At 37.0% G+C, this 20,597-nt stretch overlaps 1 non-coding gene across 1 annotated transcript; it reads right to left on the bottom strand.

The window, feature by feature from the left end:
- Positions 1–597: 597 nt before the first annotated feature.
- Positions 598–712, bottom strand: LOC126000086 (U5 spliceosomal RNA). Its single transcript, XR_007492453.1, has one exon. It is a non-coding gene; the product is annotated as a U5 spliceosomal RNA (small nuclear RNA).
- Positions 713–20,597: the final 19,885 nt, after the last annotated feature.

Here is a 20,597-nt window from a genome sequence, read left to right on the forward strand (position 1 = left end):
TAACATAACCTTGGTTTCCAGACTTTCTGGTGTGTGACGTCAAGCTTATGTGTGCATTCAGTTATGACATTCTCCACTCCAATGTTCTTGTGCCATCCCAATACCAAAAACACATTTCTGCTCGATATTTTCATCCAACCATTCCTTGCTTGACAAACATCATCCTTTTGGGTCTATCTGTGAAGCCATTCTGTGTTGTTTTCTTTTTGGCCTGCTTTTATGAATCTTAGATGTGTGAAAATTTGTGAAATATATACAGTTGAAAATAATGTCTTACTTTTTGTTACTTTCCATTTAGAAGCATATTTTACGCAAAAAGGTTCTTATAGCTAACATACTATGTCAATTTCTGCAAGCATCACTATATATGACATTACATGAATATCTATGACAGAGAGACAAAAGAGATGGTAAAACCAACTTTAAAATCTCCATAATTCAATGTCCAGATGGAGTGTTGTGAGTCAACAGAAAAATGAGTTGGGAAACAAAGGGGAAAAATGGCTTTTATTTAATTAAATTTTCTTCCCAGATTCTTAACAGAATAATCTATTTTATTATACATGGAATTTCAGCTCCAGAATATTCTTTTTTCTTAGCCTTACCTAAGCAAGGCCTCAAAAAATTGGTTACGACTCAGAATTGTTCCTCTCCACAGAAATCTTTAGTAAAAGGTGAAAGATTTATGCGATCTGAAGAGAAACCAGAGAATATTCAGAATATTCTTAATAAACAGTTATTTTAACAATAAGAAAGTTAGAAAATCAAGAGATTATGTGTTTACTCTTAGAATTAATTATATACCCTTATTTTGTATTTTCCTTTTAAATCAATTTACTTCTTTGTTCTCCAGGATCTATAAAAGACCATATTCTTCTAATACTGTTTTATTTATTTATTTATTTATTTATTTATTTATTCATTTATTTTGGGCTTTGGGTCACACCTGGCAGCGCTCAGGGGTTCTCCTGGCTCTACTCTCAGAAGTTGCTCTTGGCAGTCAAGGGGAACCATATGGGATGTTGGGATTGAACTACCATTTGTTCTGATCAGCTGTATGCAAGGCAAATGCCCTACTGCTGTTCCGTCTCTCTAATACTATTTTAATAACGGGAATACCTTTGTTTTTTACAAAACTTTTCATTTAAACTTTTTCTTCAGTTGTCTAAATTAAGAGTAAACCATTTTTCTTATTTAAGTAGAAAATCTTATCTGATTCACTTTCTCTGATTCAGCATAAATAATAATGCAATTAATTGCATTTATTGTTATTAGAATTCAGAAATTTAGACCAATATTGTTTTGATGAGTTACTAAATATATATATATATATTCCTGTTATTTAAGAATATTTATTAGAGCCAGATAGAGTCTACAGAAAGTAAGGTTTGGTTGATCTGAGTCTAACCTTGGAACCACATATGGTCCTCTGAACACCATCAGGAGTGATCCCTGAGCACAGAGCCAAGAATATCCCTGAGCACCAATAGTAAGGCTCAAAAACTAAAACAAAGAACTTACCTTATGAGTCAGAGGTAAAATACCGTGGGCAAGGTATTTGTCATGGCTGTGGCCAAACCTTATACACATAATACCCAGCACTACATATGGTTAAATCAGCTGTACCAGGAGACATTCCTGAGCACAGAGCCAGGAGCTAAAATTCTGAGCACAAGTAGATGTTATTCACACAAGAGTATTTACAATATTGCCTTTGTTTGGTGATAAGTTTTTAAACAGAATACAAAGAAATGTTCAGTACCCCTAAATTAACTCTTGCTAATCTTTCTGATTTCTACATTTGTACATGTCAGTTTCAATGTAATTAAACTAATTTTAGAAAATATTAGATGTGTCATTTTATATTCTTTTACATTTCTAGCCATATATAAATTAAAATATTTCAGCAGTTTTCTGAAGGTATTTCTTCAATGGTTTTTTCCACTTCCTGTTTCAAATGAGACATTTTAGAAAAGCCTAATTTATTTTCATTTGAAGATAGCTTGTTCTCCTGCTTAGATAATTATAGGTTATTTTTATGCTTGTGCTTAAAAATTATTTGTATGTGTCTGGATGTGTTTGTCTTTTCGTGAACTCTTCTTGGCACATGATGAGATGTTTCAAAGTCTTTATTCAATTATTCCATCAGTTCAGAGATGTTGCCTTTAATTCGCTTGCTTTATTTTCATTACTTGTTTCTATTATTCAGGGGCACCATTTACTTGTATTTGCCTCTGTCTAAAATTCTTTCATAATTTATTTTTTTCTTTTCTGTTTCTTCACTTTAATCAGTCTTTATTATATGTTTTAGAATAAGATTTGCTGCCACACTCATGGGTGTTCAGGGCTTGCTTTGGCACTGTGATCATGGATCAGTAGCTACTGGGATTGAATTGGGCTCAGTTGCTTGTAATTCTGTGTGTGAGTGTGTGTGTCTGTCTCTCTCTGTCTCTCTCTTTCTCTCTCTGTCTCTCTCTCTAAGGGCCCAAAGGTCAATTCTCTTAATCATGTCATTTACACTTCTACTTAGACTAAAAACACTATACTATCTTCTTTATTGCTTCAAGTAAAGACAAATGGGTAATTTGTATAAACACAAAATTCCTAGACTAAATGAGGAATAAACAGGCCCAGAGAGATAGCATAGCAGCGTTTGCCTTGCAAGCAGCAGATCCAGGACCAAAGGTGGTTGGTTCGAATCCCGGTGTCCCATATGGTCCCCCGTGCCTGCCAGGAGCTCTTTCTGAGCAGACATCCAGGAGTAACCCCTGAGCACCTCCGGGTGTGACCCAAACCCCCCCCAAATATGAGAGATAAACAAAATCTTAAACAAATTCATCAAGTGCAATTGAAAGACCAATTAGAAACCCACTGAAAACAAATACCCACAATGCTGTAGTTTCACTAATTAATTTACCAAAATTTCATAAAATAATACCTATACTTCATAAATTCTTCTGTATAATTGAAAATAATAAAATATACCACATTCTATGAAAGATTTTCCTGGTTACATAATCAGACAATGATATAAAAGTATTCACTGAATGAATATGCTGGCAGGTATCTTGGCAACCAAACAGCCAGGTGAAACCAATTCACATCACCTGCTATGGCCCAAAATTCACAAAGGAAACACAATATCCCATAAGTAATGAAATAAAATTCTATATTGATAAATCTCTACATTTTATTCTAAAATTCTAGGATTCCTAATTCTGAATTCCAAAATTCTTAATTCTGTATTCTAAATTCTAAGAATCTAAATTCTATATTCTGCAATTCTAAATTCTAAATTCTAAAATTCTAATTCATGTATTCTAAAATTCTAAATTCTATATTTTGAAATTTTACATTCTAAACTCTAAAATTCTAAATTCTAAAATTCTAAATCCCATATTCTAAAATTCTAAATTCTATATACTGACATTTAAAATTCTAAAATTCTATATTCTCTATTCTAAAATTCTAAATTCTAAACTCTAAAATTCTAAATTCTAAAATTCTAAATCCCATATTCTAAAATTCTAAATTCTATATTCTAAAATTTTACATTCTAAGTTCTAAAAGTCTAAGTTCTAAATTCTAAATCTTTATTCCAAAATCTGAATTCTAAATTCTAAAATTTTAAATTCCATATTCTAAAATTCTAAATTCTATATTCTAAAAAATCTAAATTCTAAATTCTAAAATTCTAACTTGTAAAATTTCAAATGCAAAATTCTAAAATTTTAAATTCCATATTCTAAAATTCTATGTTCTATATTCTAATATTCTAAATTCCATATGCTAAAATTTTAAATTTTTTATACTAAAATTCTAAATTCTGTATTCTAAAATTCTAAATTCCATATTCTAAAATTCTAAATTCTATATTCTAAAATCTACATTCTAAATTCTAAAATTCTAAATTCCATATTCTAAAATTCTAAATTCTATATTCTAAAATTATACATTCTAAATTCTAAAATTCTAAATTCTATATTCTAAAATCTACTTTCTAAATTCTAAAATTCACTTGAGATTCCAAAGCCTCCTCGTCCTCAGTTCTGTAGCTTGTGGTTCTAATTGGGAAAAAGAAGCAAAGTATCTTTCAAGAAAGCATTCTTGTTGTGTGTTGTGATATTTTGACCTGCAGCAGAAGGAATAGCTAGTGAACTGGGATTGCTGATTATGCTAAGCACAGGTTTGATTCATTCAGTGTTTCATTCAGAATTTCATTCAGAATTTCCTTTCTCTGATCCATGTATTCTGCAAGATGGGCTCTAGGGACAGGAGGGGCCAGTGCATGTTTAGCATTTGGGGCCATGTCATGAGTTGCTATTTTAACATCTTCAGGTTCTGCAGTCAAACATTTCATCCACTAGTATTCAGTGAGTCTAGTGCATGGATTGGCCCCGAGTGATCTGTCTGCAAAGCAACACCTCCAAAAACTTAGAGGGTAATGGTGGCTGGGTGATCTAAGATGGCAGAAGAGAAAGGCCATTACTCCTAAGAATCTAGGAGGTCCTGTCCTCTCCCAATGCCCTGGGTGAGCATGGACCTAACCTCCTCTTTGTGTGTTTAGGACATGGCAACCTTCCCTGATGTAGCCGTAATCTTCTCAACCAAGGAGTGGCCATGCTTGGATGCCTCTCAGAGGAAACTCTATAAAGACGTGATGCTGCAAACCTACAAGCACCTGCAGGCAGTAGATGAGAGCTGCCCTAGAGCCTTTGCTTTGGGATTCTGGTAGGGAGGTGCCCAGATTCAGCTGATCCCAAGGTCAAGCACATCCCTGTTATTACCACTTTCCAGCCCTGACTTTATTTCTTAGAGGAGTTCAGCTTTATATTTTAAGTGTGTGTTTAGCGCCCAGAGGAATCATACATTGTTTCCTGGGTTTGCCATATCCGGGCCAAAATGGGTTTGATCGCCAGCTCTTCATCTAGTTACCTAAGCCTGCCATGTGTCTTGCCTCAGCACAGAGCAAGGAGTCTGCCTTGATCACTGTGGGTTTTTGCCAAAAGTGATGTGATTTCATGACCCAGGGATTCTCATCCACACCTGTGGGTGACCCCAGGACTTGTTCTAATTCTGAGTTCAAGGATTACTCCTAACAAGTTTTTGTGATCATCTAGAGTGCTAGTGATCATGACTGAGTTGACCATGTGAAACGCCAGCACTGACATATTGCTCCCCCATCCCTCATTGTATGACCCACCGCCTCCTGTCATTTCAACCTGCTCTCATCTGTGCAAGAACCAACATGACATGGAGAGCTAAGAATCTGTTCTTCATCTATTCTGTTATTTGTCGGATTTCATTATGGACGCAGACTCATGCACAGGCTCTGTCTCCTTGTCCTTAACCCAAGGATTTTCCTTCTGGGCAGGGCACTGCAGGTTGAAGCCCGAGCTGATCTTCTGGTTGGAAAGTGGAGCTTTGGGGAGGCTACCAAGATGTATGTTTGAAGGTGAGTGTTGAAAGAATTTTTGGATCAGGTTCTGAGTTGAATATGGAACATCATGGATGTACATAAGATTGGGGCATTGAACTTCGGGTATCAGTTTCCCAGTTTATTGCTGCAGGAAGTCTCCTCCTTCCATTCACTGTCAGGGTTGCTGAATTACAGAATACTCTGAAGATTTTCTGTCTTGCCTTTTCTCTTTCAATTTCTATGTCCATGAGTTTTTAGAACGTATTTTGTTATTCTGAGCCTTTATTCCATGTTTGTGCTTTCAACATGGCTGCACAGCCCCCTATTGGGATTTTCATCTAATGCCTCTCAATCTTTTTCCTTTATTTTTGCCTTTTCCCTTCGATTTTATGTATTTTTGTGATGCCCAAGGAAGTAATTTTTTGTCTACTTTTTTGTTATGGTCCACTCTGATGGTACTTGGGTTTTTTCCTGTCCCTGTGCTTTATCAATCATTCCTGGTGGGCTGAGGTGACATTACTCAGTGTTGGTAATTGAAATCAGTTCAGCCACTTACAAGGCAAATACTATCCCTGATGTGTTTCTTTCTAGACCATTCAGAATTATTTCTTTGCTGGTACTTTTAAACCATTGATGAGTGTGCCCAACACACATTTAATGTGGAATTTGCCAATTTCCTCACAATGATCTTGCCAACCTGTCTTGCCTTTCCATACAGCAGTTCTATTACCTGAAAACAACAAGTATTCACTCTACCATCATTGCCATATTTAACCAAGCTTCATTCAACTAATTCTTTTTTATGAATAATTTTTTTAAACATAATGGTTACAGAAGTGTTCATATTTGGGTTATAATCATAAAATGTATGCTACCCTTCACCAGTGCAACTTCTTTACTACAAATGTCCCTCTTCACTCCACCTCCCTATGGGTTTGGTCATAGGTCGTGCTTACGCCATAAATCTTGTACCATGTTTCTAAGCTCTAACTATGCCTTTTTAGATGTCCTGACTCAAATTTAAATTTATTGACAAATAATACTTTAAGCGCAACCCTATTTTGCCTCTGGTACGACAATTGCAAGCTGAGTGCTATCCAACCAAATTAATACATTTTCTCATAGGATGACACTAAGGATTTTTCTCTCCCTATTATTTTATCCTAATTTTCAGTGCAGTGAGTGCTCTAACTACAGTCCCTGCTCTTAATGATAAGCTTCATATTATGAACTGGTACTTCTGGGTCCATTTCTATTGTTTTTAATAATTAGTACCATACCATCTTTTATTTTTCTAATATTCCAATGGGCCACAACCAGTGACGCTCTGGCTATGTGCTCAGAAATCGCTCCTGGCTTTGGGGACCATATGGGACTCCAGGGGAGTGAACTGCAGTCTGTCCTAGGCTAGCGCAAGCAAGGTAGATGGATAACTCCTTGAGCCACCGCACTGGCCCCTGTCCCTCATAATAATATGAGCATAATTGGGGCCACAGTGATAGCACAGCAATATTGTGTTATCTTGCCTGTGCCCCACTCAGGATGAACCTGAGGAAGATTCTCAGCATCCAAAAATGGTCCCATCAGCTTTCCAGGAGTGATATCTGAGCATGGAGCCAGAAGTAACCCTGAGAACTGCCATATATGGCCCCAATCCTCCCCAAAATATGAGCATAATAATCTCCATGTCCATCCATATATAATCAAATTTATTACTTCAATATTCCTAAGAGCTGCATAATATTCCATTGTGTCGATATACAGTTTCTGTAGGCACTCATCTATTGTCTGGCACCTGTGTTATTTCCCAATTCTCGCTACTGTAAATAGTGGTGTGATAAATACAGAGATGTGGAGAGCATTTTTTTACTGTGCTTTACTTTTCCTAGGGTCTATCCCTTTATGATATTTTTTTGGGTTTTGTGTGTGTATGTGGGTGGATCACACCCAGCAGTGCTCAGTGGTCACCCCTGATCTATGCTCAGAAATTGCCCCTGGCAGGCACGGGAAACCATATAGGATGCCGGGATTCAAGCCACCATCTTTCTGGAAAAGAGGCAAGTACCTTGCCTCCATGCTATCTCTCCAACCCCCTTTAGGATTTTTTGAGGAAAGAGAATGTGCTATCACTATTTATATTCAGGGATTACTCTTGGATTGGTTCAAAGGAATCATTCCTGGTTGGGTTTGGATGACCATGTACATTCTCATGGATAAATTGGGTTTGGCAAAAGGTCGTGCTTATGCCATAAGCCCTGTGCCATGTTTCTAAGCTCTAATTATGCTTTTTTAGATGTCCTGACTCAAATTTAAATTTATTGACAAATAATACTTTAAGCACAACCCTATTTTGCCTCTGGTACTACAATTTCAAGCTAAGTGTTATCCAACCATAGGATATCATAGGATGACACTAAGGATAAATTGAACTCATTAAATTTATCATAGGATGACACTTAGGATGAAGTGAACTCATTTAATAAGTGCTTCTTGAGTAAATTTATCTTTAGAAATTAAATCAAAGCAATGCAATTTCAGAGTGATGTGTATGAAAAGCTACTTACGACTTGTCTTACAAAGTTCCATGATATAGATCATAGCAATAATACGGTGAGTTGGGTGTTTGTCTTTCACGGGCCAACCCAGTCTCAGTCTTTGGCATCCTATATGGTTTTCTACTGCCAACCAGAAGTAATTGATAACTGCATAAATGGGAGTAACCCCTGAGCACTGTTCAGTTTGGCCTAAAAAAAGCAAATGATTTTGGATACAGATTTTCTGAATTTTCAATATTTAGTGAATACAAGTAGTATGACAAAACAGACTGTTTAGAGACCAGAGGAATAGTACATTATTTCAAACAATTGTTCAAGCATGCCGAGGGTGATCATAGATCCCAGTACATGGAATAAGTAGTGGGCAACTCGGGAGTAGCTTCAAATTCCAAGCAGAAAAATTAGAATAGTTAAGAACAGGAAGTTGCAATTTATTTTATCAACAAATTAAGAAATCTAGGAGAACAGACTTTAGCAGGAGATAGAGTTATGGTCCATACAGCCTTGCGAAGCCTACTCTGACAATAATCTACCTTTTTCAACAGAACCAAAGCCAGAAATCCACCCATGTCCCTTCTGTTCACTTGGCTTTCTTCAATCAGAACTTACTCAATTATCACATGGAACAAAGTCATCCCTCTCAGATCCTCTCAGCAACATCTGTAAGAAAGCAAGGTCAATCAGAGAATTAATATTCATATGATCAAAACCAATAGCAACAACTTTCTAATCCCTATAATGACAAACCAAGAAATGACATACATGAAAGTCAAAAGCATAAAAAAACTGCATACCTTTGGCTAAAAAGATGTGGCATAAAAGAATGTCAAAAGCCTTTTATGGACTATCTTCCAATCAAGTAGGGAGCGCTTATAAACATCAAATGACAAATAAGGAAAACACTAAAACAGAACATAAAGAGAATCCAGAGAACATAGGTAGATTGCATCAAGGATTACCAATGCCAAGCACTTTAAGAAACAGTGTAAGGCCTGAGCAATGCTTCACTGATGCATCAAATGTGATACACCAGAGGGCACTCACATGGGAGAAACCCTATATTTGCCAGCAGTGTGGGCGAGGCTTCAGTCAGAGATCACATCTCCTCACACACGAGAGGACACACACAGGGAAGGAGCCCCATGTTTGTAGGGAGTGTGGGCAAACCTTCAGTCGGAGGTCACAACTCATCATTCACAATAGGACACACACTAGACAGAAGCACTATATTTGCAGGGAGTGTGAGCGAGCCTTCATAGATCAAGTCTCATTCCACACCAGAGAACACACACGGGGGGAAAGCCCCATGTTTGCAGTGAGTGTGGGCGAGGCTTCACTAGGAGGTCACATCTAATTAGACATGAGAGAACACACGGGGGAGTAGCCACATGTTTGTAGGGAGTGTGGGTGAGGATTCAGTCGGAGGACACTTTTCATCGCACACAATAAGACACACACTGGAGAGAAGCCCTATGTTTGCAGGGAGTGTGGGCGAGCATTTACTCAGAGTTCAAGTCTAAATGCACATGAGAGGACACATACAGGAGAGAAGCCCTATGTTTGCAGGGAAACCCACATTTGTAGGGAGTGTGGGCGAGCATTCACTAAGAGTTCAAGTCTCAATGCACATCAGAAGGACACACACGGGAGAAGCCCTATGGTTGCGAGGAGTGTGGGCGATGCTTCAGTCTCAGGTCAAGTCTCATCACACACAGTAGAACACACACTGGAGAGAAGCCCTATGTTTGCAGGGAGTGTGGGCGATCATTCGCTCAGAGTTCAAATCTCATCAAACTCGAGAGGACACACTCTGGAGAGAAGCCCCTTGCTTGCAGGGAATGTGGATGAGGCTTCAGTCTGTGATCAAGTCTCATCAAACACCAGAGGACACGCACAGTGGGGAATCCCTATGTATGAAGCAAATGTAATTAATGGACAATAAAGAACTCAGCATCTGAAAAAGCAAATACAGGCAAAACAAAATGCATAACACACCTGAGAAATTGGCCAGGGAAAAGTTCAAACATCTAACTCAATATTTTGCCCTGTGAACTATTAAACTTTGTACAGTTCTCATCTCCTTTATTTCCTCCCCCTGAAAGTAGTAGGAAACAGACTCATACTATCACATAGTTCTTTTTATTTTCATTGTATGTGTTTGTGGCACACCCGGTGATGCTCCTCCCTTTGCTCTTCTCTATGAGAGAGTTCTGGGCATACAATAATCATTGCTCTCTTCCCACCCATAACAAGTTGGCTGCGGCAACATGTAGTTTTCTGGATGTTCTGTCTAATTCTAAGTCTCCATGTTCACAGAAAAGTGGACTGGTCCCAGGATGCCACAATAACTGGTAACTTCAGGGGCAAATGTGGCTAGTTAATACAATATTCATGTTAATACATACACATTGCTTGCCCAAGCATGCCACTCACTTTTTATTCATGCACACAACTTCTTACCCACTTTGCAGCTAGCTCTTCCCTTCTTCCACCAACTTTCCAATCAATGCTCTGGCTTCCTGTGACATTTCTTTAGACTAAAATTTCTCCTCTTCAAAGGACAGTTTCTTTACTTTGTGATTTTTGTTTATTTGAATTAATTTTGCCTTGATGTTGATTGGAAGTGTTGTGGGTTATTAATTATCTCCCTAAATCTCAATGCTCAACATACACACATATATAAACCTTGAGTCAAAGAGAGGCCAGTGGTACTCAGTCCTGCTTTAACTTTCACCTCCTTCCCAATGTATCATAACAGCAGGCTTCAGTTCTCAGAAAACTATGAGTGAAAATCATTTGTAATACATACTCAGGGTCAAGCCAAAATGATGTATATTTCAGACACCCACAAAATAGTTGCTTTGTGGTAGAGTTTCTATTACCAATAATCTACAAGGAAAACATTGTCTCCTGTGGTCTTTCTAGACCCTTAAAGTCATTAGTGTAGAATGACTTTACTTTACAGAAGTCTTAGTCAATAGTAAGACACACTTACAGCTTCAACCAATATCTGAACATTTGAAAATATAGAGCTCTAGTGCTGCAGGAGGGTTAGTGTTGCTAAGCAGAACTTTTGTGTAGTCCAGGAAACCTTTCACAGGGAGAGAAGCGTGAGCACGAGTGGACGAATATGATATATGAAATAAATGAGACCACACAAAATACATTGTATGGAGACCCTTGCCCAAGGGACGAGAGACAAATTTACTTTTCAGCAGATGACTTTTTATAAGCACAAACTCTGGTATGCATGGTGTTCTCAAAGAGCAGCAGAATAGTACAATGGGGAAACAAGCCTTAAATTAACATATTAAAAGACTGTTCTTCAGGTGAGAAAGAACTCTGCTGGAGGTCAGTGAAATTAGAGCTGGGGGATGTTTCTGGTTTAGCAAAAAGCAAGTTTTTCAAGATACCAGGAGGAGAGAGACAGAAATATTTTTGATGTCTATGTAGTAGCCGCAAAATAGATTTTATGGGGGGATGGAATTAATTGTTTACCATCATAGAGCTAGACTCAGAAAAACTAGCTGTTGGCACCAGGTTATACAAACTAGCCAGCAGGGGACTTTTGGCGGGTTTTTGGTACTGACATTTCTTTGTCTGTAGGAGAGCTGAGGCTGAATTTCTATAGTGGCCAAATAGAGAGAAAAATGTAATGTTTCAGCCATGTTGGAATTACCGCCAATGAACCACGCAAAGGGTCAAATGATTGACTTCGCTAAGCGGGCCTTTTGGCAAATAATTCTTTTAGAGGAAGGCACTGCACCAGGAAAGGGAAAACCATGTCTGGTGTGTGCTTTCCTTAAATGGGAAGTAACAATACACCTTTTTTTTATGAACACCTGGCAGCAATCAGGGACTATTACTGGCTGTGAGCTCAGAAATAGCTCCATGCAGGCTCAGGGGACCAAATGGGAAGCGATATCCGAATTACTTTCCTGCATGTGAGGCAAACGCCCTACCTTCATGCTATTTGGGGGGCTGCACTGTCCAATTAGAAGGTAAAGAATAAACAGTACCATAAGAAATAAAAGTTATTAATCTGATCCTAGCAAGGTAGGATTCAGAAGCTAATAGCTAAATAGGTAAAAATTGTAAGAGGACCAGAGTATAAGTATATACTATGAAAATTTAAATATAGGCTGATTACTGTAACAAATAAAGACTGAGAATGCATCTAGTCACTGAGGAATTAGAACAAATGAGTAAGTCACTTTAAGCGAGAAAATTCTAAGAAGAAATAATTGGAGTAATACTAAAATATTTTGTTCCTGCATAAGCATAGAAAAGTTAGAATCAGAGAAGAATTAAGCAATAGAAAACAATAGAATATAGAGACAAATTTTGATAGGAAATAGTTAGAGGGGGGAACTGCTGGTTTGCTGAATATTCCCATAAGCACATATACAAAACATTTTTTACAAATTCCAATGAATTTAGATAAGACAGTCTTATCTCTTTTTAAGAGTCTATCAGTTCAGTCTTAATTTTTATCTGCGGGTCTGACATCATCTGTTTCCAGGCAGTCTTCAGGGGTTGACAGTCATGAAGTTTTTGTAGAAGTCACAGGACAGGGGGGTTGAAATCAGCAGCTTAAGTTAGCAGGTGGTTGAGGAGGTGAAGTCCACAGGGGGGTTTTGTTGCTGAGTCTGCAAGCAGAGTCTGTCTGTTTGTTCAGGTGGAGACTCAGTTCAGGCAAAGACACTGTTCAGCATGCCAGACAGTTTCTGTGGATTTTTTCTGAAGAACTGGATACTTAAGTTAGAAATTAGTGGAGGCATAATAGTTGCTTCCTTTTGACTGGGTTTCAGAGAAACTTTTTAGACCTGTAATAAATTGAGAAGGCTTTAATTATTTGTAGGGGGAAAGCTATAGGCTTCCCCTCTAGATTTATATTCCAGAAGTTTTATAAAATAAAAGATATTAGGAGAAAAGTGTGGGCAGAGAAACTTCATTCTTTGTTTTTAGGATGGTAAAAGAGCTGTAGTTTTTACCTATAAGAAAGGATGAACCTTTTTATGTTACTTTGATTGCAAGGGAATGCAATTGACTGGTTTGATTTTGCAGTTTTAATTCCTGGAAGAGAATAGATTGATTAGTGGGATTTTTGAGCAGATAAGGCCTCAGAGCTGCAAGTGTTCCTGTTCCTTTTGGGAGGACAGAATTTTATTTGAAATGATAACACAAAAAATAAGTAAAAGCAAACACAGTATTAATTATTGTACACTGGTTATGAAGCAAGGTAAATTTTGTATAGTCATAATGTTTAAATGCATTTTATAAGCAAGCAAATAAAGTAGAGTGGTAGGTATAGCTATTTTTAGAAGCTAGAAATAGAAGGAAAATAAAAGAAGCAAATTTTTTCGACATAATAGCAATTTAAGTGGAATTTAGTTATACATAAATCTATAAAATAATCATGCTATACTTGAGCACTCTAACATAAAGTTGAAAACATGCTACTATTCAATTACTATGATTTTTCTATATAAAGCATTAGATTAATACACTTATTTTTTTATAATTTTAAAACCATATTGATATTGATAACCAGGAGCTACTATATATAATACCAATTTATTTTTAGTAAAAAAATATAAATTTAATTTACTGGTTCTATGTGCTAAATATGACCAGCAGGAGTGGAGGTAGGTTTTAAATTAAATAGTAGTAGTGTTTTGAAAATAATTTTGCACTCCTAGACTGACAAATTAAATGGCCTGATTAATTAATTAGCTTTAATGCCATTAGCTACAAGAATTAGAGTTTTAGAGTTTGGGGACAAGTCCCCTTTTACCAAATAAAGTACTAAAATTTGGTAAAAATTTGAAGGCATTCTTAGAAGGTGAATTACACCCCAACTAGATTAGGACCAGTGTTGACAGGTGGTATAAGGCAGCTATTAAATTAACATTTGAAACTTATATTAAGGCTTAAAGATGGAAATGATGAAAATTGCCCTTATTTATAAAAAAATATTAATACAGGTAATTAAATGCGAGATGTTTCTTAAAGATAATCAGAAGTAGTTTTTAGACATATCATTATTTAACAATAAAGAATTATTAGAATTAGATAGCATTTTTAATATTATTTTGACCAATGATATTACGCTTAAAGAAAGTTATTATGACCAAGATTAAATTTTAAACTGTGAACAAAATTAAGTTGTTAAAATTTATGCATACACAAAATTAGCAATATTTTTTAAAATGGTTAAATATTAATTAACTGCAATATTATTAGACAATTTTGATTTATTAAAACTTTAATAGAAAAAGAAATTTGGAAACCTTAATAAACCCAGACCTTATTTTGTTAACCAATGGGCTCTGTGGGGGGGATTTCTCCCCCCACAGGGAACTAAAAAGCGGCTTGGATTCAAAGGGCAAACACCTTCTTTTTTTTGCTTTTCTCTGAGGTGAGATTTGACCTAGGAAAGGCTGTTTTTTTTAAGTTATAACATCTGTAATATACTCAGTCGTAGTAAAAAACACTCACTGTTTCAACACACGATTTTAAACATACGATCTCAATGCACACTCAGACAAACTTGTAGATTCAGATTCACATAGCACATAAATTGACAAACGATATAAAGATGAGTTACAGGTGAAACATATAAGAGATGAGAAAAATTGTGAGAAAGTTTTGGACGTCTCCAAATTTTCCCCACAGATCTTTGCTGGCTATTATTAGAAAAAATTTTTTCCAGGAAAAGAAGGCCTTTTTAGAAGAAATAGAAGAGCCGGCACTAGGTAAAAGGTAGTTTTTTGAAGAGAAATAGAAGAAATTAAGTGCATTTGTTTATTTCTTTAAATTCTTAGTTGGTAAATTTCTATTTTTGTTGCATCAGATATGACATAAATTTTTTTATACATACACACGTATTTATTATTTTTAAAGAACATTTGAGCAGAGACTTATAGTAAAATTTTACTTATTATAAGATATGCAAGATGTTAATAATTATGATATTTAGACACATTTTTTTTTGTTTTTGGGCCACACCCGGTGTTGCTCAGGGGTTACTCTTGGCTTTCTGCTCAGAAATAGCTCTTGGCAGGCACAGGGGACCACATGGGACACCGGGATTCGAAACAACCACCTTTGGTCCTAGATCGGCTGCTTGCAAGGCAAACGCCGCTGTGCTATATCTCTGGGCCCAGACACAGTTTTTAGTGTATCTGTTCCTCATAAACTATATGGTAAGTGAGGTAGAATATAGGGCTGGAAAGTTCCTTTGCTTACACCATTATCCCAAGTTAAAGTAACTGCACTTTTTGCAATATTATTAGCCAATCGTAGGCCCATTAAAGGAGATGAAACATCAAACTACGCCTGCCCAGTGGGGCCCGACTGTGAAATATTGTGAGTGCTGCCTGTGTGTGTCTGTCCACTATCCTGTTGCGTGAACCTCTTGGGAGTAGGATAAAAAGAGGCTCCAGCACAGCACTTTGGCTCCACTTCGATATGCGGCCGTGCGCTCTTTCTAAGAAAAGAACACCATCGCAACAAGAAAAAAATCACACTAAGAACGGTGCTGGATCACTGAAGCCCAGAATTTCTCTCTGGACTGTCTTCTCTGCTGCATGCTTGGGCCTAAGATTTGATCCTGTGTGAGACTTGATCCACGGAGAACTCCCCTCCCTTGGAGGCAAGTCAACCCATCCAGAAAGGGCAGAGCCAGAGGACTGTTCTGCCTGCATCATTTAGCCAATGAATACCACCACAACACATAGAAAAACCCACAATACAAGTGTGAGAATGGGAAAACAACGCAGGCAAGCATCAGACATAGGGAATGAAGATGACAATTCTGATGACCAGCTATTGACCACCCAACTAATCAACCTCTCAGATAAAGACTTTAGACTAGCAATATGGAAGATGCTCAATGAACTCAAAGAAACCATGGATCGAGTTGAACAGAACACTAATAAGAACCAAGAAAATATGAAGACAGAAATCACAAAACTCCAAACTGAAATAACATGTCAACTAACAAGCCTGAAAAACTCAGTAAATAAAGTGAATGACAAAATGGGTAAGCTCTGGGACAGGGTATCAGAAGCTGAGAATAGACTTGGTGCTGTGGAAGATGAGATACATAACAATGCCATACAGCAGGAGAGATTGGAAAAAAACTTAAAGCAAATGAACATACAATGGAAAATTAGTCAAAAAGTGGGAACAGATGAAAATAGAAGTCTATGATGAGCTCAACAGAAACAACTTAAGAATCATTGGAGTCCTAGAGACCCAGGAAGAAACTTTTCAGGAAGAATCAACGGTCAAGAACATCATTAAAGGGAAACATCCAGAGCTAAAGAATATATGTGATCAAATCCTGCATGCTCGAAGAGTACCAACCAAAAGAGACCCCAGAAAAAATACCCCAAGTCACATCCTAGTCACAATGACGAATCTCACAGATAGACACAGAATTCTGAAAACAGCAAGATCAAAAGGGGAAATTATATTCAAGTGAGCATCCTTGGGATTTACAGCAGACCTGTCACCAGAAACACTCAAGGCCAGAAAGCAGTGGTGGGATATTGTGACAAGACTGAATAAAATGAATGCTTCACCTAGAATACTGTACCCAGCAAAACTCAGTTTTCAGTTTGACGGAAGAATACACGGTTTCACAGATAAACAACAGCTCAGAAACTTTACAGACTCAAAACCAGTCTTAAGAGAAAAACTGAAAGACTTAATTTAAGATAAGAATAACCAAAAGACACACCAAATTTCGATATAAAGATGGAATTAAATCCCAGGACAATTCTTTCTCTCAATGTCAATGGAGTAAATGCACCAGTCAAGAGACACTGAGCGGCTAAATGGATCAAAAAACTCAATTCAACCTTCTGCTGCCTACAAGAAACTCACCTGAATAGTCAGAACAAACATAGACTCAAAATAAAAGGCAGGAGAAAAATTATCCAAGCAAACAACACCCATAAAAAAGCTGGAGTGGCCATACTAATATCAGATAATGTAAACTTTATACTCAGGAAGGTTGTAAGGGACAAAGATGGACATTTTATATTAATCAAGGGGTATGTAGAGCAGGAGGAAATAACTCTCCTAAACATATATGCACCAAATGAGGGACAAGCAAAATATTTAATACAACTGTTGACAAATCTGAAAAATAATATTAATAACAACCAATAATTGTGGGGGACTTCAACACGGCTTTGTCAACACTGGATAGGTCAACCAGACTGAAACCCAACAAGAATATACTAGACCTGAAAAGAGAAATGAAAGAAAGAGGCCTAGTGGATATTTATTTTCTATCCCAGAAACATGGATACACATTCTTCTCCAATATACATGAGACATTCTCCAGGATAGACTACATGCTGGCACACAAAACATACCTCCATAATGTCAAGAGGATAGAAATTTTGCAGACTACTTTCGCTGACCACAAGGCTCTGAAATTATTTGTGAATTCCAAAGGGACACAGAAGAAAAACTTTAACACCTGGAAGTTAAACAGCCTCATACCTAATAACCAGTGGGTCCGAGATGAAATCAAGTAGGAAATCAAAAGTTTCCTGGAAACAAATGACAATAAAGACACAAACTATCAGAACTTATAAGACACAGCAAAAGCAATACTGAGAGGAAAATTTGTAGCTTTGCAAGCACACATCAGGAAGGAAGAAGGAGCTTACCTGAGTAGCTTAATGACACAGCTAATAGAACTAGAAAGTGCTCAACAAATGATCCAAAAATAGGGAGACAGAAGGAAATAACAAAACTGAGAGCAGAAATCAATGAAGTAGAAATCCAAAAATCAATCCTAACATCAACGAAAGCAGAAGTTGGTTCTTTGAAAAAATAAACAAGATTGATTGACAAAGAAAGAGAGATATTGATAGACAAAAAAAGAGATAGACAAAGAAAGAGAGACAAATAAAGAGAGAGAAACTTGATAACTCGTATTGGGAATGAAAAAGTAGAGATCACTACTGATATGACAGAGATTCAAAGGGTAATCATAAACTACTTTGAGAAACTCTACGCCACTAAAAATGAGAACCTGGAAGAAATGGATAAATTCTTGGACTCTTATAATCTTCCACGGTTGAAGGAAGAGGAAGTAGCATATCTAAACACCCCCATCATTATTGATGAAATTAAAAAAGTAATCAAATGTCTGCCCAAAAACAAAAGCCCAGGCCCAGATGGATTCACTAATGAATTCTTTAAACTTTCCAAGAGGAACTACTACTATTCCTGGCAAGACTCTTTCATGAAATTGAACAAACGGAAACACTTCCAAATAGCTTTTATGAAGCCAACATCACCTTGATACCTAAACCACACAGAGATGCTACGAAAAAAGAAAATTACAGACCAATATCGCTGATGAATACTGATGCAAAGATCCTCGGCAAAATCCTGGCAAATAGGATTCGATGCCTCCTTAATAAGATCATCCACTATGATCAAGTAGGTTTCATCCCAGGAATGCAAGGATGGTTAAACATCCGTAAATCAAGCAACATAATACACAACATCAACAACAAGAAAAATAAAAACCACATGATTATATCAAGAGATGCAGAGAAAGCATTTGATAAATTTCAACACCCATTCTTGATCAAAACTTTCAGCAAGATGGTAATGGAAGGAACCTTTCTCAATATAGTGAAGGCCATCTACCACAAACCAGTGGCAAATATTATCCTCAATGGAGAAAAACTAAAAGCCTTCCCTCTAAGTTCTGGCACAAGACAAGGCTGTCCTCTCTCACCACTCCTATTCAACATAGCACTGGAAGTACTCGCTATAGCGATTAGGCAAGAAAAAGATATCAAGGGAATTCAGATAGGAAATCAAGAAGTCAAGCTCTCACTAAATTTAACTTAGAACCCCAGCTAACTTCATGTACGAAGGTAAAATCCAAATGGATGAAAGACCTCGATATCAGACCCCAAACCATAAGATATATAGAACAACACATAGGCAAAACACTCCAGGACATTGAGACTACAGGCATCTTCAAGGAGGAAACTGCACTCTCCGAACAAGTGAAAGCAGAGATTAACAGATGGGAATATATTAATCTGAGAAGCTTCTGCACCTCAAAGGAAAAAGTGCCCAGGATACAAGAGCCAACCACTGAGTGGGAGAAACTATTCACCCAATACCCATCAGACAAGGTTCTAGTCTCCAAATTGTACAAGGCACTGACAAAAAATTACAAGAAACAACATCGAATCCCATCAATAAATGGGAAGAAGTAATGGACAGATACTTTGATAAAAAAGAAATACAAATGGCCAAAAGACACATGAAAAAATGCTCCACATCACTAATCATCAGGGAGATGCAAATTAAAACAACTATGACGTACCACATCACACCTCAGAGAATGGCACACATCACAAAGAATGAGAATAAACAGTGTTGGCGGGGACGTGGAGAGAAAGGAACTCTTATCTACTGCTGGTGGGAATGGCATCTAGTTCAACCTTTATGGAAAACTGGAGATTGAGCTCCCATTTGATCCAGCTATATCACTCCTAGGAATATACCCTAGGAACACAAAAATACAATACAAAAACCCCTTCCTTACACCTATATTCATTGCAGCACTATTTACCATAGCAACACTATGGAAAGAACCAAGATGCCCTTCACCAGACGAATGGCTAAAGAAACTGTGGTACATATACATAATGGAATATTATGCAGCTGTCAGGAGAGATGAAGTCATGAAATTTTCCTATACATGGATGTACACGGAATCTATTATGCTGAGTGAAATAAGTCAGAGAGAGAAAAACGCAGAATGGTCTCACTCATCTATGGGTTTTAAGAAAAATGAAAGACATTCTTGCAATAATAATTTTCAGACACAAAAGAGAAAAGAAGTGGTAGTTCCAGCTCACCTCAGGAAGGTCACCACAAAGAGTGATGAGTTTAGAGAAATTACATTTTGAACTGTCCTAATAAAGAGAATGTATGAGGTAAATGGAAAGCCTTTCTAGAGTACAGGCAGGGATTGGTTGGGGAAGATGGAGATTTGGGACATTGGTGATGAGAACGTTGCACTGGTGATGAGTGGTATTCTTTACATGACTAAAACCCAAATGCAATCATGTATGTAATCAAGGTGTTTAAATAAAATATATAAAAAAGAATATATCTTATAAAAAAAGATTTCCTATAATATAAGAAAATGGGGAAAACTAGGTTCATATGCTGGTACAGAACACAGAGAAGGGTGTGCAAAAAAAATAAATTGCCCCTGGCTTGGGGGGACCATATGGGATGCCAGAGGATAGAACCGCCGTCCTTCCTTTGCTAGCAATTGCAAGGCAGACACCTTACTTCTAGCGACACCTCTCTGGCCCCATGAACTTATATTTTTAATAATTTTTCTCATAGATTTTTCAGTATTTTCGAAGCTGCCAGTATTTATATTTTATTTGGGAGGAAGATTTGAATTAATATGTACAAAAATATTTAAAATTAGATAATTTGCTGATGCTTTTAGAAAAGGGAAAATAATAATAAAAAACATGGCTCAGTTGGTTATGAACATTGATCTTAGTGAACACATTTTATTACTTTTCTTTTTGTTTCTATTCCAA

The sequence above is a fragment of the Suncus etruscus genome, chromosome X, assembly GCF_024139225.1.
Source record: "Suncus etruscus isolate mSunEtr1 chromosome X, mSunEtr1.pri.cur, whole genome shotgun sequence".
Classification (NCBI taxonomy): Eukaryota; Metazoa; Chordata; class Mammalia; order Eulipotyphla; family Soricidae; genus Suncus; species Suncus etruscus.